This window comes from Triturus cristatus, chromosome 1_1, assembly GCF_964204655.1.
Source record: "Triturus cristatus chromosome 1_1, aTriCri1.1, whole genome shotgun sequence".
NCBI classification, from domain to species: Eukaryota; Metazoa; Chordata; class Amphibia; order Caudata; family Salamandridae; genus Triturus; species Triturus cristatus.
Window position 1 is genome coordinate 39946613 of NC_140579.1, and position 7109 is coordinate 39953721.

At 41.8% G+C, this 7109-nt stretch overlaps 1 long non-coding RNA gene across 1 annotated transcript; it reads right to left on the reverse strand.

The window, feature by feature from the left end:
• Positions 1-4866: 4866 nt before the first annotated feature.
• Positions 4867-5924, reverse strand: LOC146869294 (uncharacterized). Its single transcript, XR_014981394.1, has 3 exons — positions 5864-5924; positions 5291-5360; positions 4867-5200 (listed from the first exon to the last, which is right to left on the reverse strand). It is a non-coding gene; the product is annotated as an uncharacterized LOC146869294 (long non-coding RNA).
• Positions 5925-7109: the final 1185 nt, after the last annotated feature.

Consider the following 7109-nt stretch of genomic DNA (forward strand, 5'->3'; position numbering starts at 1 on the left):
TTTGGTAAATAGCAAATATTAGAATTAATTATAGAGTTGAATAAGAATAGTTAAATTTATTGGATTTAATTGACAAAAAATCTGTAGATTTTAGTTTGGGTTGGATAAAACATAGAAGTTATATCAGAATGCAAATTCCAAATTATTTTTAAATTAAATAGTAGATAGGAAAATAATATTTATTTTATAGTTGTTGGAATGTATATTCATTCGAGAGAAAATTTTGTTTATTATTACGTATATTTTAATAATTACATCATTGCAATAAACATGTCTGATATATACCATACGAACTGTCTAAAGCAATGAACCTATTACCTAGATTGAACTCTGGGTCCTGCCGATTTCGTCATACTACCCCCCGTTTTGACGTGTAAATATTTCTTATTGTTGAAACTCGCCTTGAAAATCCCATGTTTGTGCGAAATGCATTGGCTGCGGATCTGGTCTCACTAAATCTTGGAATAAAGGAATTCAAGCAAATACTCAACTACTGTGTGGATTCGAAACACAAAAGTTTATTTTGACATTAATTTACATTTCTTCCAATATGTTGCCTCTCATACTTGTGGATAATTGTTGTCTTGGTGGTCATTTGAGCAGCTGACCATTTGAGGTGGGCAATATTATCGTTACTGATAAAGTGAAAAGTCCAGGCTGAGCATTCACCTAAAACCGTGCTGCTTTAATTTTCAAACTTCCTATGTTTGTTTGGTTCTTTTATTTTGTAACCGCTCGCTGTTGTTTTGGGTTATTTTGGTCGAATCCAGGTCGCGGTTCGGAGCTGTTTCGCGTTTGAGAAGGTAAGAGTTATTTGCTTTATTATTAAATAGTTTTAAGTGTTTTGTGGAAGTAGTTATGTTGTAATAAGTGTGTATTGATTGATGTTTTAGAAGTTAGGGTGTTAGTAATAGTTTGTATACGGTTTTATAATTAACGTTGTGTTCCGTGTTTGTGGCTTTGTTAGTGTTTTGGTATTTCGGTGTGTTAAAGTTTTATAGTGTTTGAATAACGTTTGTAGTGAGGTTTGTACGTGCGTTTTGTGTGTTTGTGGGTGGGTGGGAATGTTTGTTTCTGTTTTGTAGGTTTTACGGAGAAGATATTTTCGTCGGTTTCAAACACCTTATTTTTTTAAAGGAAGTGTGTATTAGTTGTGTTTACTAATGTTTATTTAACACTTCCTTTATTGTTCGGGTTTCCAGGAGCGGTTATTTACTTTTTTTATATTTTTCGGGATTTTTATGGTTAATGGATAGTCATTTTTTGGATAACTATGGATTTTGAACTCCCTGGATTTATTTGGAAGGAATGTTATTATCCCATTGGAGATACTACACAGGTAAGTTCATTTAAATATTTTTATTGTTGGTGGCGAAACCTTATATATTTAATATTGTTGTTGTGTACTTGGTTTGTTTAATTATGTTGTCTAAATATATGTCCATATAATTCATGTATATATTTTAGACCACATAATTAAATATGTGATATAATAAAGTGGATTATTTATGTTGTGATAGTTGTTTTAGTAGAATTGTGGGTTAATATTTAGAAAAGGGTTTAGAAGAGAGTTTGAGCTATTATATTTAAGGACTCAAGTCCTCTTGTGGATGGGTATAGCTGTACCTGTTGTTGTAGGTAATTATACATTTGAGTAGTTTGTCTAGACTGTTTTGGTTTTAATTGTAGGACAGATTGTTGCATTCTTAATTCTTGGAAACTTTGTTCCTTTTGTATGGCAATTAGTAGTTTTTGTAGTGTTGGAGTTGTTCTCCCAGTAGAAGTTAGGAATGCATTATGCCAGCCCTCGACGGCGTTGTTAGTTTTGGCTTGTTGGTTGAGTGTACTTACATATACATTCCACCAAGGTATTTGGAACTTGGGCTGACGTCTATGGCCTGATCTGTGCAGTCTCCCCACCCAGGTATCCTCAAAATAATCTAACAGGGGAGATAACTTTACTTCATTTTGTTTGTAGAATGGACTTTCTAATAAAAGATTGTAATGTTCTGCAACATCTGTGGTTGGTACATAAGCTAGGGCTGTTAGAAGTTTTATTTGATGTGCAAAACTTATGTTAGTGGCGTATTCTACACTTAGGTGCTGATTACGATCCGTTAAAAACCACGTACGAACCGTCGGTCGGAGCGAATTCCCCGTCCGACTCGTACCCGGTTGTAAAACTTTACAAACATGGAATTACGATTCGCACGGAAACACCATTTCCGTACGAATCGTAAAAAACACCGACCGACGAAAATATACATACGAATGTGATCCGGGAATGCTGCGACGTGACGTCGGGACGCTTTCAGGCAGCGTTTCACAAACCAGGAATTACGATTCGAACCGACAGCAGTCCGGACGGCAATATTTTCACGGCACCCAAAAAGTGCCGCAAAAGCGAAGTACGGCGCGAATCGACCAGAGTAGGTGGCCCGGTACGCGCCGACCCCCCCCAGCCCCCGTTGGTACGCGCCGACCCCCCCCCAGCCCCCGTAGGTACGCGCCGACCCCCCCCAGCCCCCGTAGGTACGCGCCGACCCCCCCCAGCCCCCGTAGGTACGCGCCGACCCCCCCAGCCCCCGTAGGTACGCGCCGACCCCCCCAGCCCCCATAGGTACGCGCCGACCCCCCCCCAGCCCCCGTAGGTACGCGCCGACCCCCCCAGCCCCCGTAGGTACGCGCCGACCCCCCCCAGCCCCCGTAGGTACGCGCCGACCCCCCCCCAGCCCCCGTAGGTACGCGCCGACCCCCCCTGTGTGTACACCCATGTACGGTGCGTACCCCCCCGTGTACGCTCGAGTCGAACCCCCCCGTGTACGCTCGAGTCGAACCCCCCCGTGTACGCTCGAGTCGAACCCCCCCGTGTACGTTCGAGTCGTACCCCCACCCGTGTATGTACGGTGCGTACCCCCCCGTGTACGCTCGAGTCGAACCCCCCCGTGTACGCTCGAGTCGAACCCCCCCGTGTACGCTCGAGTCGAACCCCCCCGTGTACGCTCGAGTCGAACCCCCCCGTGTATGCTCGAGTCGAACCCCCCCGTGTACGTTCGAGTCGTACCCCCACCCGTGTATGTACGGTGCGTACCCCCCCGTGTACGCTCGAGCGTACACGGGGGGGTACGCACCGTACATACACGGGTGGGGGTACGACTCGAGCGTACACGGGGGGGTTCGACTCGAGCGTACACGGGGGGGTTCGACTCGAACGTACACGGGGGGGTTCGACTCGAGCGTACACGGGGGGGTTCGACTCGAGCGTACACGGGGGGGTACGCACCGTACATACACGGGTGGGGGTACGACTCGAGCGTACACGGGGGGGTTCGACTCGAGCGTACACGGGGGGGGTTCGACTCGAGCGTACACGGGGGGGTTCGACTCGAGCGTACACGGGGGGGTTCGACTCGAGCGTACACGGGGGGGTTCGACTCGAGCGTACACGGGGGGGTTCGACTCGAGCGTACACGGGGGGTTCGACTCGAGCGTACACGGGGGGTTCGACTCGAGCGTACACGGGGGGGTTCGACTCGAGCGTACACGGGGGGGTTCGACTTGAGCGTACACGGGGGGGGTTCGACTCGAGCGTACACGGGGGGGTACACACCGTACATACACGGGTGGGGGTACGACTCGAGCGTACACGGGGGGGTTCGACTCGAGCGTACACGGGGGGGTTCGACTCGAACGTTCACGGGGGGGTTCGACTCGAGCGTACACGGGGGGGTTCGACTCGAGCGTACACGGGGGGGTACGCACCGTACATACACGGGTGGGGGTACGACTCGAGCGTACACGGGGGGGTTCGACTCGAGCGTACACGGGGGGGTTCGACTCGAGCGTACACGGGGGGGTTCGACTCGAGCATACACGGGGGGTTCGACTCGAGCGTACACGGGGGGGTACGCACCGTACACGGGTGTACACACAGGGGGGGTCGGCACGTACCTACGGGGGCTGGGGGGGGTACGGCACGTACCGGGCACCTGTTTGGACGTCTCCATGGTTGTTATGGGAGTTCGGTGCGGACGGTCTTTTCACCATACGGTTGTACATTCGGACGCCCGGGATGGATCGTGATTCCCCGGTCGGAGTTCACCTTTCACGTTTGTACGGTGAATCGTACGAGGACGTGTCGGACACATTTTCCGACCCGAGGACGTGTGGGGAAATATTCCCAGTGCGGTTCGTATGGACTTTTTACCATGCGAATCGTGATTGCCAGTTCGTACAGCACTTGTACGATTCGTACGGTAAAAAGACCCGATACGAGTCGTACGGGGACATTTTTTACCGGATCGTGATCGGCACCTTAGTGAAGATTTTTGTAAATGTCTCCATATACATTGGTTAAGATGGAAGTAACATCCTTGGATAGCTGTATGGGGGTACAGTTTTAGAATGGAATTTATCATGGCTTGCTCAAAGTCTATGATAATTGTTTGAGGGTAAAAATCATTAGATTCTTGTTTTACTTTTCCTAGCATTTCATTATATGTTGTGTTTTGTTTGTTAGGTAATAGTGCATAAATTAAAGGTATGGAAGTGTTGTGATATTGACCGTGTATTGTGTAAAGCTGATAGAATGGTTTTGGGCATATTGTAAAGGTGCCATCCATCATCCATGTTTGGCATTGTTGCAGTTTAGTTATATTGTTTGCAGTAGCAAACATTATGATTCTTTTTTCTGGGCTTTTGTTATCAAAAAAAATAAAAGGTTCATTATTGTGGGTGATACTTAATTCTGGTGGAATGATGATCTCTTGAAAAGTTTTAGGGGATGGTATAGTTGTCGTGGTTGCTTTTTTGGTCCTAGCAATAGTTCTTTTTATAGAAGCAATTGATGGTAATTGGCCTCTTGCTTCTTTGGGCACTCTAGGTAATAGTTCTTTTAGGATTACACTTGTAGCAGTTTGTGAACCTGTGCTTAATTCTTTGATATTTTCAAGAGTTGATCTGACTTCTATTTCAGAGAGATTGGGTGGATGGTTATGCTCTCTTGTATATAGTACAGTTGTTTCTCTTGTTGTTGCTCGGCCGTAGCATTTGTTAGAATAATATTTAGTACACTTCCAGTTCACTTTTCGGTCCGTCTGCTTTTCTTGGGTGTATGTGTAACCCATGTAACACAATAGGAATTTTCCTTTCTGCGAAGTTATAAATTGGGCTTCTTCTGTCATCGTGATGTGTTACAATTCTGGAAAAAATGTATATGAAAATATATGCTATAGTACTTTATATCTTTATATGAAATTAGCAAAAAAGCATTTTTTTTATATATACTTACCAAGTCTTTTTTGTTGTATTTGAATGAAGATGTTGTTTGTCGCAAAAATGTTGTTTAGTTGATTTAGTCTCTGAAAGTTAAAGAACATTTATTGTTGTGGTTGGTTTAGTTTTTTAAGTGGGGTGGTATTGCTGTTTGGTATAGACTATATTTTTATTGAAGAAACTTATTTTATTGTTTTACAAATTAACAATTCAAAAAACATTCCCCCACCTTCATCTGTCCCGGAAGTACCACACATTTATCATCAAGACCAATTATTCAGGAGAATGAACAACCTTTCCACCCAGTTCTCTACCCCCCCCTCCCCCACCACATGTCAATATACCCCCGTCTCCTACCCCTCTTACTATGTGCCCCTCCTGCCTAATAAATAAGATGCAGTAGCCTAACCTCTCACTAAGCAAACAGAGCCTACCCTCATGCCTAGTGGTATAGACTCTAGGTGTTAATTTATACAGGTTTTTTACAATTTAAAAAAGAGAACATGGATTTGTTTAGGGGTTTAGGATGTTTTGGGGTTTGAGTAGGATTTAATTAATATTTTATAAAGTATTTAGATAGTATACTTACTTTTTAGTGAGTCTTTTCTGGCAATCTTCAATATTTTCTTTAGCTGTTTGGAGTAATATCTGTAGTGGAAACATAAAGAGATGGAATATATAAGTTAGTTATTTATTTGAGTAAAGATAAATTAGTGTTTTAGTTTAATTTGGCAGTTTAGTTAGAAAAGAATATTTACTTACGTTTTTAGAATAGTAATAGGATGTAGGTTTCTTCTGTTTAGTAGAGCTTCTTCTTCGTTCCATGCTTTGGTTTAAGGCACCGTGGAACACTTGTTTTAATTGGTTTATATAGTGGTTTCAAATTGTTTCTTGAATGTTATTGGTTGTTTTCTGTATGTGGCCTTTCTATTGGATGGTTTGAATTTTTTTTAGTTAATTGGTTTCCTTTTATGGAAAATGCTAAGTAAGAGTATATTTAGTTTTAAAGGAGGAGAGTTTTAAATTATTATATATAAAAAGATTGTTTATAATGTGTACTAATTTTATTTAAATGTGTTCGAAATGCCAATGTGATAATTATTTTAGGTTTTTTTTATTATGTTGTTAAATATAGAGATCGCTATAAATGTTATGTTTATGTTTAAGTAGAATCTCATTTGAAAATGTATGTTTTGGTAAAATATTGTCTTTATGTTGTTGAAAGTATTGGTTTTATTAGTATTAGAATTGTCGATATATTTAAAAAAACGATATTATTGATGTCTATATTTTGGTTATCGATATTTGTGACATGTGTCATATTTATTAACTTATGTCGATATTTAGTATTTCGATATTAATGTGTGCGATATTTGTGTGATCGATATAATTGTATTACGATATTGTAGTGTCGATATTAGTGTAGTTTTTTAAATAAGTATACAATGTCGATATTTTTGATGTCGATATATTTGTTGCGATATTTGTGTAGTTCGATAATGTGTCTGTCGATAATATGTCAGAGATCCCCTTATTTTGTGCTTTATTTTCCAGGCTCTGTCGTCGACATCCATGGTTTTCTATTATTTTTTTTACATTTTTTTATTAGTTTATCATTTATTTATATGTTAATAAAAAAATAAATGTTGCAAATAGTTTTTCGTTAATCGTTTACATATATGTGTATAAAAAAATAAAGTTTAAAAAAAACAATTAATAACGTTTTTGGTTGTTCTCATCACTGCTGTGTGACTCTTTATTGTTCTTATTAATGTTATTTGATGGAGTCCACCATGGTGTTAACTTTTGGGGCACTTATCATGGGAATACTGGTG